At 39.6% G+C, this 17,251-nt stretch overlaps 1 protein-coding gene across 2 annotated transcripts in view; it reads left to right on the top strand.

Moving 5' to 3' along the window:
• Positions 1 to 17,251, top strand: part of FBXL20 (F-box and leucine rich repeat protein 20) — a 112,037-nt gene that overhangs the window by 59,411 nt on the left and 35,375 nt on the right. The window lies entirely within an intron of this gene.

Here is a 17,251-nt window from a genome sequence, read left to right as displayed (position 1 = left end):
GCAACTTCATAATTCCATCTTCCCAAAACTTTTTACCTTTTTGAGCAAAGAACTGTTCCGGTTGCCTTTTACAGTCTTTCATGGAATTGAAATTTTTTCCATTAAGAGAATTTTGTAAAGACGGAAATAAACGGAAATTCGAAGGTGCAATGTCTGGTGAATGCGCTGGATGAATCAGAACTTCCCAGCCAAGCTGTAACAGTTTTTGCCTGGTCATCAAAGAAACATGCGGTCTTGCGTTATTCTGATAGAAGATTTTGCGTTTTCTTTTGACTAATTCTGGATGCTTTTTGTCGAGTGCTGCTTTCAGTTGGTCTAACTGGGAGCAGTACTTGTTGGAATTTATCGTTTGGTTTTCTGGAAGGAGGTCACGATAGAGGACTCCCTTCCAATCCCACCATATGCACAACATCACCTTCTTTGGATGAAGACCGGCCTTTGGTGTGGTTGGTGGTGGTTCATTTCACTTGCCCCATGATCTCCCCTGCTCCACGTTGTTGTACAGTATACACTTTTCATCACCCATCACAATTTGTTTTAAAAATGGAACGTTTTCGGGGCTTCCCTGGTGGCACAGTGGTTGAGAGTCCGCCTTCCGGTGCAGGGGACGCGGGTTCGTGCCCCGGTCCGGGAAGATCCCACATGCCGCGGAGCGGCTGGGCCCGTGAGCCATGGCCGCTGAGCCTGCGCGTCCGGAGCCTGTGCTCCGCAACGGGAGAGGCCAGGACAGTGAGAGGCCCGCATACCGCAAAAAAAAAAAAAAGAAAAAGAAAAATGGAACGTTTTCATTATGTTTCAGTAGAGAATCGCATGTGGAAATATGGTCAGGAAGGGTTTTTTCGCTTAACTTATGTGGAACCCAAACATCAAAGCGATTCACATAACTGAGCTGGTGCAAATGATTTTCAGCACTTGATTTGGATATTTTGAGTATGTCGGCCATCTCCTGCGTGGTATAACATTGATTGTTCTGTTATTGTTTCGATTTGATCGCTGTCAACTTTAACTGGTCTACCTAACCATGGAGTATCGTCCAGCGAGAAATCTCCAGCATGAAACTTCGTAAGCACTTTTGACATGTTCGATCAGTCACAGCACCTTTCCATTCGCTGCACAAATCTTTCTTTGCGTTTCAGTTGCGTTTTTACCTTTCTTGAAATAATAAAGCATAATATGCCAAAAATGTTGGTTTTTTTCTTCCGTCTTCAATATTAAAATGGCTACACAAAAATTCACCAATTTTGATGCCCTTTTTTTTTTTTTTTTTTTTTTGGCGGTACACGGGCCTCTCACTGTTGTGGCCTCTCCCGTTGCAAAGCACAGGCTCCGGACGCGCAGGCTCAGCGGCCATGGCTCACGGTCCCAGCCGCTCCGCAGCATGTGGGATCCCGGACCGGGGCACGAACCCGTGTCCCCTGCATCGGCAGGCGGACTCTCCCCACTGCACCACCAGGGAAGCCCGATAAGTCTTTTTTTAAACACACACTGATATGACAGCTATCACATACAGTCTAACAAAATTCTTTCAAATGAAGTTAAAGACAACTAAGTGCTACTAGAGCCACCTTATGGAAAAAAATGAACAGTCCTTTTGGCCCACTCAATACATTGGTGCAAGTGATCCATGAACCGCACTTTAGTAAACAGTAAAGCAAAAGAATACGAACTAAACCTTGGGAAATGCCTTCATTTGAAAACAGAAGTATAGTAAGTGGCAGATACAAGATGGTATCTGAGAAGCCAGAAGAGGAGGTTCTTAATAAGGGAATGGTCAATATGTTTGGAGGGATAAGGCTTATTGAAGACTGATAACGGCCTTTGGATAGCACAAGAAAACCATTAGTGTTCTTCAAGGTACAACTGCAATTGAGTAGTAAAGATAGAAATTAGATTGTAAAGTGAGAAAAAAGGAGTGATGACAAAACACCCTTTTCTCTTTGACTATCTCCACCCATATTGACCCCATTGTTTTTTTACTTTCAGCAGCACTTATATTTTCAGGTCACACATTATATTGGTTAATCATAAGCTGCCCTGTGTCTACATGTTTCTTTTTACAAAGGCTGTATGCTTCTGGAAGGCAAATATGTTGTTTTATATTATTGAATTTCCTCTCTGCCTAATAGACTGCTGGATATAACTAATAACTCTGTGGACACTTAATGACTTAACCTTTTTTCTTGTGTGACTGTGAATTAACAAGATTAACTTTTTTTGTTTGTTTTGCTATCCAAGAACATTGTGTGTTATTAATTATTTTTGTCTTGATTCATGTCCTTAATGATACAGTTTCTTAATAAATTTCATTCTGTTTCTATTATTGCTAGTTGTAGGGAAAGCTATCAATTTTTCATCTTTTAGCCACACCTTTAATATTAGTTCTAGTAATTTTTAGTTGTTTCTTAGATTTTCTATATATTTGTGTCTCCTGCCAAAAAAAAAACTCTTCCAATTATTTATAGTAATTTTTTTTCATCATTGCTTTAGCCACAACCTCCAAAATAAATGTTGAATGAAGGTGATGCTGTCAGTCATTCTTGTCTTGTTCCTAACCTTACCATGGGTTTCAAAATCCATTCCTTGTTAGACTCTAGGTGTTTCCCCAGTTATCTGCTATCATAGCACAGCTATAATGATCTTTCTTCTTTTGAGTATTTGAAACCATCCTTTATGATTTCATTAGGATAAAATCCTAGACGTGGATTATTAAGGTGAAGAGTATATTCCTTGACAATCTCAAATTTACAGAAAAGTTGCATTATGGTACAAAAAACTTTTCTTCCTGAGCCATTAGAATAAATTGCAAACCTGATACCCCATGAGTAGGTCCTTAATATTTTATTTTGTATTTTCCAATCCAACACCATATAAGTCTAGTTTCCTCCCTTTCCAGATTTGAATTCCCTTCTGTGACAAACCTGACTGTCATTATCCTTAATGTATTTTGTTATTTACTCAGACTTCCTGATTGTAACCAATCTCTGACTGCGGCTGCTCCCTTTCACAAGGATTCCATCTTCACCCCACTGGGTTCACACAACTCGTGCCAGACCACTCCCCTCCTCTTGCACGGACACCCTTCTACTCTGCTTGGGTTCCAAAACCCATGGTGGATTTCTGCTCCATGTGGTTGCCCTCTTCATATGGCCCAGGCACTGACACATTATGGTAGGTCACCCCAGTGTATGGATGCCCTCACTTCTTTTGGGCTTCAACTCGTCATGTGAATCACCTACACGGACATCCTTCTCAGCCCCCTCAACCTGTGACACCCCACACCAGGCTTCCCCTTCACCCTGCTTGTCCAATATCTCACTAGGTCACCCTCTTTGTGGATGCTGTCCTTCCTCATATAACTCAGCATTCTACTCCTATACTCAAATATATTCACACAAAAACTTATACGTGAAAGTTCATAGCAGCATTATTCATAGTAACCAAAAAGTGGAAACAATCCAAATGTCCATCAACTGAAGAATGGATAAACAAAGTATGATATATCTATATAATGGAATATTATTCAGCCATAAAAAGGAATGAAGTACAGATGTGTGCTACAACATAAATGTATGATTAAAAACACAGTAAGTGAAAGAAGCTAGACACAAAGGCCACATACTGTATTAGCCTATTTACATTAAATGTCCAGAATAGATAAATCCATGGAGATAGGGGTTGTCAAGGGCTGCAGTAAAGGGGCAATGGGGAGTGACTGCTAATGTGTACAAGGTTTCTTTTAGGGGCGATGAGAATGTTCTGAAATTAGATGGTGGTGATGATTGCACACCATTGTGGACATCTAAAACTCACTGGATTGTGTGCTTTAAAATGGTAAACTTTATGGTTTGTGAATTTCCTCATGTGTATATAACTTGTATATAAACTTATTTTAATTTATAGTAATATAATTTATAATAAATGTGTAATAATAAATATAGTTGTGGTAAAGTATACAATTACATAATAAATTTTTACTTATATAAAATTTGAAACAAAAAATTCTGCCCTTTATTGGGAGGAAGTGACGGCCTGAACCTCATGATAGTAATAGGCTAGAGAGAAAATAGACTCAATCAAGAGATTTTTAAGAGTTAACATTTGGTGACATATTTGCTGGTTGATTTGATGCATTGTCAGTGGGGGTATGTATTGGAAAGAAGTGAAAGATGATACGCAAGTTTTTTTCCTTCTACTAAGTAGATAGTGGGAATACTCACTAAGATAAAGAAAGTAGGCGGAGAAACAGGACTAATGGGAGGAAAACAATGAAAATAGTTCAGTTTTGATAATTGAAAATATCAAAGTAGAGCTGTCAAAAGGCAGATGTATATACAAGTCTAAAGCTTATCAGCATGATTTAGAAGTCATCAACATATATATAGTAACTAAAGCCATGAGACACTGTATTATATTTAGCTCTTTTGGATTTACCAGTACCCATGGGAAATAAGGAAACCAGAAGGAAACACAAGGCCTCTCAGACACTGAAATAAAGAGCTTTGGGGCCAAAACATCATATATAGCCTAGTGGTTGTCCTGTAGATGGGCAGCCTTCGGGTCAGGTGTCCAACCAGGTTCAGCCAGATACCAGCTTGGCATCATCACCTGGTAGTTGATGTGGAACTCTTTAGAAAAGAGCTGTGCACGGTAGATGTTGAGGTTTGGCCATACGTCCAGACAATTGTACTCTTACATATTCTCTCTTGGCTTAAATATTTTATATTAAGGTGATTGATGTCGTATGAGTTAGCAATATTTCATGTGTATCTTAATCTAATATATGTAAATCAATATGTCAGCTATAACTGAAACCTATTTGATTTTTATTTACTTTATTTAATTTGTCTCCAGAGCATCTGGGGTAGCTTAGATCAGGAGCAAATATAATAAATACAAATAAATAATCAGAATCATGAGAAATGCAAAGAAAAGTAGAAAACCAAAGCCAGAAAGTAAACAGATGCACCCTTGTACGAGCCTACATAGTTGCTATAGATGGGTCTCAAATTTAGCTTTAAACTTCTTGATAGCATAAATGAAATGTCATTCTTAACAGAAAAGAAGAAAAATACGTATTATTCCATAAAAACAGAGTGCTTCCTAGCACTGGTTTCTAAGAGAAATTTCTCAAATGGGAGTTTACTTAGATTTGGTAGTTAAAATTCCATGGCTAAATCAGTCACAGATTTCATATGGTCACACCTTGTACATGGGGTTACCAGATATGGATAGATTAGGTTTGCATAATTTCTGCTGAATATAACCTTGGTTAAAATAATAGTTAAGGACTTCCCTGGTGGCACAGTGGTTAAGAATCCGCCTGCCAATGCAGGGGACAGGGGTGCGAGCCCTGGTCCAGGAAGATCCCACGTGCCGTGGAGCAACTAAGCCTGTGTGCCACAACTACTGAGCCTGCGCTCTAGAGGCCACGAGCCACAACTGCTGAGCCCACATGCCACAACTGCTGAGCCCACATGCCACAACTACTGAAACCTGTGCTCCTAGAGCCCGTGCTCCACAACAAGAGAAGCCACCAAGATGAGAAGCCCGCGCACCGCAACGAAGAGTAGCCCTGCCTCGCCGCAACTAGAGAGAGCCTGCACCCAGCAACGAAGACCCAACACAGCCAAAAATAAAATGAAATAAATAAATTTAAAAAAATAATAGTTAACTGTAAGTAACTGGATAGCAAGACCAATTGTCTGATGTGTCTCCTCTTCGTATTTCTTATTTGAAATAAGGTCATTTCAAAAGTGAGTAAGAGACTTAGTTTTCTCTCCTTTATGGCCAGGGTTGTGCATCTGGTTTATTTAAGAGTGATTTTGCATTGATGTTCAAGTTTAAAAGGAATGGGGGACCAAAGCACAGTAGGAGGTTGAAGATTATCTGATGTAGCAGATTATGTGTACCAGCTTTGATTCAATTAGTAATATGGAAGATGTCATCTTTGTGTTCACATTAATAACTAAGCAAGTACAGAGAGCTTTTATAACTTAATATATAACAACTCATTCTTGTCTAAAGAGTCAAACTCAAATAAGTCCATTATGGCTACAGGTAGCATACGTTGCTTTTGGCAGAGTTCTTCACAAGATCATGGTTAATTACAGTAATGTCATAATTATACCTGAAGTCCTCTTATCAGTTGTCTTAAATGGCATCATGCTCTTATTCAACCTGTGATTTTCACTCATCCATATGTCAGGAGCATTTTCAAGAATGCCAGTGATAAGAAACACATTTTCCCTTTCCTAGAATGTAAATTATATTCCACAGGATTCTTTTTTTTTTCCACGTGGCATATCTGCATTTTTGCTTCTTTGGAGGCAGAGACTTTACTCATGTTCCATTTTCCTCCCATAGTAGTAGACCACCCATTTTTAGTTGAGTGTCCAGCCACTACAACAAAGATGATACATCCCAGTAAAACAGGAGCCTAGCAAACCTACATCTGTAGTCTGCTAATAAAGACACTAGCTTATCGTTGTTTTTTTTTTTGCGGTACGCGGGCCTCTCACTGTTGTGGCCTCCCCCATTGCGGAGCACAGGCTCCGGACGCGCAGGCTCAGCGGCCATGGCTCACGGGCCCAGCCGCTCCGCGGCGTGTGGGATCCTCACAGACCGGGGCACGAACCCGTGTCCCCTGCATAAGCTGGCGGACTCTCAACCACTGCGCCACCAGGGAAGCCCTAGCGTATAGTTTTAATGAACAAGTCCTGCAAACCGATGGTCTCATGAGGAATAGGTTTGCAACTTTGAAAATATAGTATAGTTTCTGTCAGACAGTAGACAGGTATCAGAATTCTACAGTCGGAGCAGGCTTTAACACTCATGTGGCCAAAGATCTGCATCTAGTGCCTTAAAAATTTTTTTAACAAATAAAATATAAATCACTCATGAGCCCAGCACTTTTTTAAAAAAATGAAAAATCATAAACAAATGGCTTCCTTGTTCCTGCTTTCTCAACACCCCCCCCCGCAAAAAGCCTATTTTCCCCACAAAGCTAACATATATCCTCTTATATTTAGATATATAATATGCACAATGCTTACATGCATGTGTTCATGTGTACCTATTATATTTTTCAAAAATGAAAACATATAAAAACTGTTCTACAACTTGTTTTTGTTTCTGTCATTTAATAATCATTGACATCTTTTTAGGTCCGTTCATGTAGCTCTGTCTCATTCTTTTAAATGGCTGCAAAGTGCAAATTTTTTTTTGTACCATAATATATTTAAGCATTTTTTAATTGATGTATGTTAAGGTCATTTTCGAACTTTTTGATATTTCAAGTAATGCTGCCATAAACATTCTGATAAATATCTTTACTCATACTTTTGCTTCTACAGGATGTAGTGTCTGTGTTTTTTTTGTTTTTTTTTTTTTAATTTTATTTTATTTTTGGCTGTGTTGGGTCTTCGTTGCTGTGCGCGGGCTTTCTCGAGTTGGCGGCTAGCAGGGGCTACTATTCGTTGTGGTGCGCGGGCTTCTTATCGTGGTGGCTTCTCTATTGCGGAGCACGGGCTCTAGGCACGTGGGCTTCAGTAGTTGTATCGTGCGGGTTCAGTAGTTGTGGCTCGCGGGCTCTAGAGCGCAGGCTCAGTAGTTGTGGTGCACGGGCTTAGTTGCTCCGCGGCATGTGGGATCTTCCCAAACCAGGGCTCGAACCTGTGTCCCCTGCATTGGCAGGCGGATTCTTTCTTTCTTTCTTTACTTATTTACCTATTTATTTATTTATGGCTGTGTTGGGTCTTCGTTTCTGTGCGAGGGCTTTCTCTAGTTGCAGCGAGCTGGGGCCACTCTTCATTGCGGTGCGTGGGCCTCTCACTGTCGCGGCCTCTCTTGTTGCGGAGCACAGGCTCCAGACGCACAGGCTCAGTAGTTGTGGCTCACGGGCCCGGTTGCTCTGCGGCATATGGGATCTTCCCAGACCAGGGCTCGAACCCGTGTCGCCTGCATTGGCCGGCAGATTCTCAACCACTGCGCCACCAGGGAAGCCCTGGCAGGCGGATTCTTAACCTCTGCACCCCCAGCGAAGCCCTGTGTTTTTTATTTTAATGGGTACTATTGAACTACTCTCCAAAAGAGTCGTACCCATAGATATCCCCATGATATAAATGGAATTACTTATTTTGTTATACCTTCTCCAGGATCACGCTATGCTTTTTAAATTTATTTAATAAACAGAACTATATTAAGAGGTATTGCTCAAGAAGGTTTGGGATTTTTGTCATAAGACTGTCAAGCCAAAGGAAGTTGGGAGTAAATCTTTTTTTGCAGAACCATACCATGGGTAACCATATCCCCAAATCTACTCTCGGTATTTACTTTAGCAGCCAGCTCCATGTTCTCCAAGAATCTAGTATTAAGGGTTTTGTTTTTTTTTTTTTTCTTTCTTTCTTTCTTTCTTTATACAGCAATAGATTTGTTTATAACCAGACCCTGTCTTCTTCCACATAATGTCTCAGAGACCTGGCCAAAGTCTTTTTGTGTGAGTGGGGAAGGTGAGGCCCACTTTGCCTCAAAGCTAGGCCGGTTTTTCAACAATCTATTGATAAGAGAAGGAGGAGGACTTTTATTGAAGCAGTCAAGCAGGATCCTTCAACAATAACAGACCTTTCATTCTACGTCAGTTTTCTTATCTCTTTGATCATAACCATTCTGGTTATGGATAATAGGTATCCTCAAGAAGGAATTATGTAAAGGGTTAAAGTGTAAGGTACCAAGCCTGAAGATGATGAAAAGCAGGAACGTTCTAAGTATAATGTTTTATTGTTCTGGCCTATCATATAGAAATGTCACTGTCGTTTCCCCTTGATTTATCCTACAAATACATACTTATAGTGATGTTTTTTATTTAAGTTAATGTTACCATATTTAGAAGAATAAATGTTCACTGTGAACCTCCTCCTCTCCATCCTCCATCCTCCCCCACCCCCCCAGTCACTGTAACTAAAACTCTGGCAGCTTATCCCATCAATCCTTATATTTGGGTTTCTAAAGGTAATTGTCTCTGTTGTCATGTACGTAGAATAAATAGAAGTCAGAAGCTACTAAATAATAGCAGACATTTAGACAGACTGCTTGTGGAGTAGAAGGGATTTAAGCACAGAGGCTTATCACATACCAGGGAGCCAAATCAGGAGTGGAGAGTCCAAGCTCTTATTGCTTGATAGAGGAGCACAGCGACTGTATTTGTCTTCTCTCTCTCTTTTTAATGTATCATAATGTCAAACCCAGGTGAAAAGCCAACTTATGGGAATTTTGACATTAAGTACCCCAGGCAGTACATTCTAAGAATGAAATTATGGTTGTTGGGGCATGTGCTTCAGAGAGTCTCCTAGGTCTGCATTTGACCTATAGTCTGAGGTTTCATGTCCATCTTTATTTTGTAAAGAATCTATCTGTTGAAAGTTTACTAAAGTCTAACTAGGATCGTTATCTAAAATTTCTCTCCTGTGCCCCCGCCATGTGTAATATTATATTTATACAAATTGCTCAGGGATTAGTGGTAATTTGGCAGAAACAGGATCTTTAGACTATGAAGCTCCACATAAAGGCACTATATAGTGGATGACAGGAAAAAGCAGCAGCATTTAAGCAGTGTAAGAAGGTTTGTTGCATTAGATAAACTTACTGTTTTAGGAATTGAGGTACCTGGGGGTATATATATTTATTTGGGAATGATTTGTAATCAGTATTTTAAAAGGTGGGAAATTTATTTTATTTACTTATTGAATTTTTGAATTTTATTTTATTTTTTTATACAACAGGTTCTTATTAGTCATCAGTTTTATACACATCTGTGTATACATGTCAATCCCAATTGCCCAGTTCAGCACACCACCATACCCACCCCCCCACCCACCCCGTGGTTTTCCCCCCTTGGTGTCCATACGTTTGTTCTCTACACCTGTGTCTCAACTTCTGCCCTGCAAACTGGTTCATCTGTACCATTTTTCTAGGTTCCACATACATTCGTTAATATATGATATTAGTTTTTCTCTTTCTGACTTACTTCACTCTGTATGACAGTCTCTAGATCCATCCACGTCTCAACAAATGATTCAATTTCATTCCTTTTTATGGCTGAGTAATATTCCATTGTATATATGTACCACAACTTCTTTATCCATTTGTCTGTCGATGGGCATTTAGGTTGCTTCCATGACCTGGCTGTTGTAAATAGTGCTGCAGTGAACATTGGGGTGCATGTGTCTTTTTGAATTATGGTTTTCTCTGGGTATATGCCCAGTAGTGGGATTGCTGGATCATATGTTAATTCTATTTTTAGTTTTTTAAGGAACCTCCATACTGTTCTCCATAGTGGCTGTATCAATTTACATTCTCACCAACAGTGCAAGAGGCTTCCCTTTTCTCCACACCCTTTCCAGCATTTGTTGTTTGTAGATTTTCTGATGATGCCAATTCTAACTGGTGTGAGGTGATACCTCATTGTAGTTTTGATTTGCATTTCTCTAATAGTGATGTTGAGCAGCTTTTCATGTGCTTCTTGGCCATCTGTATGTCTTCTTTGGAGAAATGTCTGTTTAGGTCTTCTGCCTAAATCCATTGTTGGATTGGGTTGTTTGTTTCTTTAATATTGAGCTGCATGAGCTGTTTATATATTTTGGATATTAATCCTTTGTCCGTTGATTCGTTTGCAAATATTTTCTCCCATTCTGAGAGTTGTCTTTTTGTCTTGTTTGTGGTTTCCTTTGCTGTGCAAAAGCTTTGAAGTTTCATTAGGTCCCATTTGTTTATTTTTGTTTTTACTTCCATTACTCCAGGAGGTGGATCAAAAAAGATCTTCCTGTGATTTATGTCAGAGTGTTCTTCCTATGTTTTCCTCTAAGAGTTTTATAGTGTCTGGTCTTACATTTAGGTCTCGAATCCATTTTGAGTTTATTTTTGTGTATGGTGTTAGGGAGTGTTCTAATTTCATTCTTTTACATGTAGCTGTCCAGTTTTCCCATCACCACTTATTGAAGAGACTGTCTTTTCTCCATTGTATATTCTTGCCTCCTTTGCATAGATTTGTTGACCATAGGTGCGTGGGTTTATCTCTGGGCTTTCTATCTTGTTCCATTGATCTATGTTTCTGTTTTTGTGCCAGTACCATATTGTCTTGATTACTGTAGCTTTGTAGTATAGTCTGAAGTCAGGGAGTCTGATTCCTCCAGCTCCGTTTTTTTTCCCTCAAGACTGCTTTGGCTATTCGGGGTCTTTTGTATCTCCATACAAATTTTAAGATTTTTTGTTCTAATTCTGTAAAAAATGCCATTGGTAATTTGACAGGGATTGCATTGAATCTGTAGATTGCTTTGGGTAGTATAGTCATTTTCACAATACTGATTCTTTCAATACAAGAACATGGTATATCTCTCCATCTGTTGGTATCATCTTCAATTTCTTTCATCAGTGTCTTATAGTTTTCTGCATACAGGTCTTTTGTCTCCCTAGGTAGGTTTATTTCTAGGTATTTTATTCTTTTTGTTGCAGTGGTAAATGGGAATGTTTAATTTCTCTTTCAGATTTTTCATCATTAGTGTATAGGAATGCAAGAGATTTCTGTGCATTAATTTTGTATCCTGCAACTTTACCAAATTCATTGATTAGCTCTAGTAGTTTTCTGGTGGCATCTTTAGGATTCTCTATGTATAGTATCATGTCATCTGCAAACAGTGACAGTTTTACTTCTTCTTTTCCAATTTGTATTCCTTTTATTTCTTTTTCTTCTCTGATTTCCGTGGCTAGGACTTCCAAAACTATGTTGAATAATAGTGGTGAGAGTGGACATCCTTGTCTTGTTCCTGATCTTAGGGGAAATGCTTTCAGTTTTTCACCATTGAGAATGATGTTTGCTGTGGGTTTGTCATATATGGCCTTTATTATGTTGAGGTAGGTTCCCTCTATGCCCACTTTCTGGAGAGTTTTTATCATAAATGGGTGTTGAATTTTGTCAAAAGCTTTTTCTGCATCTATTGAGATGATCATATGGTTTTTATTCTTCAATTTGTTAATATGGTGTATCACATTGATTGATTTGCATATATTGAAGAATTCTTGCATCCCTGGGATAAATCCCACTTGGTCATGGTGTATGATCCTGTTAATGTGTTGCTGGATTCTGTTTGCTAGTATTTTGTTGAGGATTTTTGCATCTATATTCATCAGTGATATTGGTCTGTAATTTTCTTTTTTTGTAGTATCTTTGTCTGGTTTTGGTATCAGGGTGATGATGGCCTCAGAGAATGAGTTTGGGAGTGTTCCTTCCTCTGCAGCTTTTTTTTTTTTTTGGTACGCGGGCCTCTCACTGTTGTCGCCTCTCCTGTTGCGGAGCACAGGCTCCGGACACGTAGGCTCAGCAGCCATGGCTCACGGGCCCAGCTGCTCCACGACATGTGGGATCTTCCCGGACTAGGGCACGAACCTGTGTCCCCTGCATCAGCAGGCGGACTCGCAACCACTGTGCCACCAGGGAAGCCCCTTCCTCTGCAATTTTTTGGAAGAGTTTGAGAAGGATGGGTGTTAGCTCTTCTCTAAATGTTTGATAGGATTCACCTGTGAAGCCATCTGGTCCTGGACTTTCTGCTTGTTGGAAGATTTTTAATCACAGTTTCAATTTCATTACTTGTGATTGTTCTGTTCATATTTTCTATTTCTTCCTGGTTCAGTCTTGGAAGGTTATATATACCTTTCTAAGAATTTGTCCATTTCTTCCAGGTTGTCCATTTTATTGGCATAGAGTTGCTTGTAGTAGTCTCTTAGGATGCTTTGTAGTTCTTCAGTGTCTGTTGTAACTTCTCCTTTTTCATTTCTAATTTTATTGATTTGAGTCCTCTCCCTCTTGATGAGTCTGGTTAATTGTTTATCCATTTTGTTTATCTTCTCAAAGAACCAGCTTTTAGTTTTATTGATCTTTGCTATTGTTTCCTTTGTTTGTATTTCATTTATTTCTGCTCTGATCTTTATGATTTCTTTCCTTCTGCTAACTTTGGGTTTTGTTTGTTCTTTCTCTAGTTCCTTTAGGTGTAAGGTTAGATTGTGTATTTGAGATTTTTCTTGTTTCTTGAGGTAGGCTTGTATAGCTATAAACTTCCCTCTTAGAACTGCTTTTGCTGCATCCCATAGGTTTTGGATCGTCGTCTTTTCATTGTCATTTGTCTCTAGGTATTTTTTGATTTCCTCTTTGATTTCTTCAGTGATTTCTCGGTTATTTAGTAATGTATTGTTTAGCCTCCATGTGTTTGTGTTTTTTACGTTTTCTTCTTTGTAATTGATTTCTAATCTCATAGCATTGTGGTCAGAAAAGATGCTTGATATGATTTCAGTTTTCTTAAATTTACTGAGGCTTGATTTGTGACCCAAGATGTGATCTATCCTGAAGAATGTTCCATGAGCACTTGAGAAGAAAGTGTAATCTGCTGTTTCTGGATGGAATGTCCTATAAATATCAATTAAATCTATCTGATCTGTTGTGTCATTTAAAGCTTGTGTTTCCTTATTTATTTTCATTTTGGATGATCTGTCCATTGGTGTAAGTGAGGTGTTAAAGTCCCCCACTATTATTGTGTTACTTTCGATTTCCTCTTATAGCTGTTAGCAGTTGCCTTATGTATTGAGGTGCTCCTATGTTGGGTGCGTATATTTTTATAATTGTTATATCTTCTTCTTGGATTGATCCCTTGATCATTAGGTAGTGTCCTTCCTTGTCTCTTGTAACATTCTTTATTTTAAAGTCTATTTTATTTGATATGAATATAGCTACTCCAGCTTTCTTTTGATTTCCATTTGCATGGAATATCTTTTTCCATCCCCTCACTTTCAGTCTGTATGTGTCCCTAGGTCTGAAGTGGGTCTCTTGTAGACAGCATATATATGGGTCTTGTTTTTGTATCCATTCAGCAAGCCTGTGTCTTTTGGTTGGAGCATTTAATCCATTCACGTTTAAGGTAATTATTGATATGTATGTTCCTATGACCATTTTCTTAATTGTTTTGGGTTTGTTTTTGTAGGTCCTTTTCTTCTCTTGTGTTTCCCACTTAGAGAAGTTCCTTTAGCATTTGTTGTAGAGCTGGTTTGGTGGTGCTGAATTCTCTTAGCTTTTGCTTGTCTGTAAAGCTTTTGATTTCTCCATCGAATCTGAATGAGATCCTTGCCGGGTAGAGTAATCTTGGTTATAGGTTCTTCCCTTTCATCAGTTTAAGTATATCTTGCCACTCCCTTCTGGCTTGTAGAGTTTCTGCTGAAAAATCAGCTGTTAACCTTATGGGAGTTCCCTTGTATGTTATTTGTCTTTTTTCCCTCACTGCTTTCAGTAATTTTTCTTTGTCTTTAATTTTTGCCAATTTGATTACTTATGTGTCTTGGCATGTTTCTCCTTGGGTTTATCCTGTATGGGACTCGCTGCGCTTCCTGGACTTGGGAGGCTATTTCCTTTCCCATGTTAGGGAAGTTTTTGACTATAATCTCTTCAAATATTTTCTCAGGTCCTTTCTCTCTCTCTTCTCCTTCTGGGACCCCTATAATGCAAATGTTGTTGACGTTTAATGTTGTCCCAGAGGTCTCTTAGGCTGTCTTCATTTCTTTTCATTCTTTTTTCTTTATTCTGTTCCGCAGCAGTGAATTCCACCGTTCTGTCTTCCAGGTCACTTATCCGTTCTTCTGCCTGAGTTATTCTGCTATTGATTCCTTCTAGTGTAGTTTTCATATCAGTTATTGTATTGTTCATCTCTGTTTGTTTGTTCTTTACTTCTTCTAGATCTTTGTTAAACATTTCTTGCATCTTCTTGATCTTTGCCTCCATTCTTTTTCCGAGGTCCTGGATCATCTTCACTGTCATTTTTCTGAATTCTTTTTCTGGAAGGTTTGCCTGTCTCCACTTCATTTAGTTGTTTTTCTGGGGTTTTATCTTTTTCCTTCATCTGGTACGTAGCTCTCTGCCTTTTCATCTTGTCTTTCTTTCTGTGAATGTGGTTTTTGTTCCACAGGCTGCAGGATTGTAGTCTTCTTGCTTCTGCTGTCTGCCCTCTGGTGGATGAGGCTATCTAAGAGGCTTGTGCAAGTTCCCTGATGGGAGGGACTGGTGGTGGGTAGAGCTGACTGTTGCTCTGGTGGGCAGAGCTCAGTAAAGCTTCAATCCACTTGACTGTTGATGGGTGGGGCTGGGTTCCCTCCCTGTTGCTTGTTTGGCCTGAGGCAACCCAACACTGGAGCCTACCTGGGCTGTTTGGTGGGGCTAATGGCGGACTCTGGGAGGGCTCACGCCGGACTCTGGGAGGGCTCACGCCAAGGAGTACTTCCCAGAACTTCTGCTGCCAGTGTCCTTGTCCCCACGGTGAGCCACAGCCACCCCCCTGCCTCTGCAGGAGACCCTCCGACACTAGCAGGTAGGTCTGGTTCAGTCTCCCCTGGGGTCACTGCTCCTTTCCCTGGGTCCCAGTGCGCACACTACTTTGTATGTGCCCTCCAAGAGTGGAGTCTCTGTTTTTCCCAGTCCTGCAATCAATTCCCACTAGCCTTCAAAGTCTGATTCTCTAGGAATTCCTCCTCCCGTTGCCGGACCCCCAGGTTGGGAAGCCTGACGTAGGGCTCAGAACCTTCACTCCAGTGGGTGGACTTCTGTGGTGTAAGTGTTCTCCAGTCTGTGAGTCGCCCACCCAGCAGTTATGGGATTTGATTTTACTGTGATTGCGCCCCTTCTACCGTCTCACTGTGGCTTCTCCTTTGTCTTTGGATGTGGGGTATCATTTTGGTGAGTTCCAGCGTCTTCCTGTCGATGATTGTCCAGCAGCTAGTTGTGATTCCGGTGTTCTCGCAAGAGGGAGTGAGAGCACGTCCTTCTACTCCACCAACTTGGTTCCTCCTCCGCCATTTGAAATTTATTTTATTAAAGAGAGCCATCAGGGTGGTAGCAAGTCCGCCTCAGGGGAACAAGAAAGTTTCAACGTTTCCGTCTATGGACAGATGTGGAAAATGTGGTATACAGCTTTAAAAAGGAAGGAAATTCTGATACTACATGCTACAACATGGATGGACCTTGAAGACATTGGTGCTAAATGAAATAAGCCCATCACAAAAGGGCAAATACCATGATTCCACTCATATGAAGTACCTAGAGTAGCCAAATTCGTAAAGAATGGAAGTAGAGTGGTGGTTGCCAGCGGCTGGGGGAGAGGGAAATGGGGAGTCATTGTTTACTGTGTCCAGAGTTTCAGTTTGGGGAGATGAGAAAGTTCTAGAGATGGATGGTGGTGGTGGTGGTACAACAGTGTGAATGTACTTAAATGCCCCTGAACTATACCCTTAAAAGTGGTTAAATGGTAAGTTTAATGTTATGTATATTACCCCAATTTTAAAGAGTTTCAAAAAATTTTATTTACAAAATGCATATAACTTTGTCTGATGTAATTATTAACTCAGTTTATTCCAAGTTCTAAAATGTGATTGACAGCCTCTAATCACTAAATAACAAAATTTTGCTCTATTAAGCTAACTCAGAGTAATAACAGAAAAGAAAGTGTAGCTTTCATTCGTCTCCAGATTAATGCTTCCTGACCTCCATTTTGTAACACTCCAGCTATCTCAAGGAGTATCGTCTTTAGAGTACATGCTCTGTTGTACCTTTTGCCACCTGCACAAGAGCTTTACTTGTTATTCAGATGAAAATGATCTTGAAGGGCGTTCATGAGTAAGGAGAACTGTAGGCACAAGTAACCCGTTCACTTTATTCCCAGGATGCTCTGACCTGTTTTTACAGGTGGCTTATGGTATAGAGAGTTATCTTCCTTTAGGCAAATTAATTATTTCAAATAATAACGCTACAAAATAAATATTTAGCCTCTCTAAGACTGAGAAGAATTTTAGGTGGTGTGTCCTGACATTGATGTGTTAACTGAGTTTTATAATTTCCCAAATTGGAATTAAATATATAGAGATTTAACATTTTATAGTTGCTCAGTTTTAGGTTTTACCAATATTTTATCTTTTTTCCTTCATAGCTGTAAAATTCTTTATAAACATAACCATCCCCTAGCCTGTTTCTTTTGATAACCAGAATGTGGAAATTGGTTTTTTACTTTAAAAAGTATCAGAAATATTTTATCATCCCTTGATGTGAATAAATGAACTCGTTATGGTACTTACACGTACGTTATCAAGTAAAAGATTACCTTTTCCCCCTACATTTTTATGGGCAGTATTGTAAATTGCCCCAGCTTTTTGTGTTATTGTTTAAAGAACATCT

This window comes from Monodon monoceros, unplaced genomic scaffold (assembly GCF_005190385.1).
Source record: "Monodon monoceros isolate NGI ecotype Baffin Bay Population unplaced genomic scaffold, NGI_Narwhal_1 Super_Scaffold_9, whole genome shotgun sequence".
Taxonomy (NCBI): Eukaryota; Metazoa; Chordata; class Mammalia; order Artiodactyla; family Monodontidae; genus Monodon; species Monodon monoceros.
This window is presented reverse-complemented; position numbering and strand designations above follow the sequence as displayed.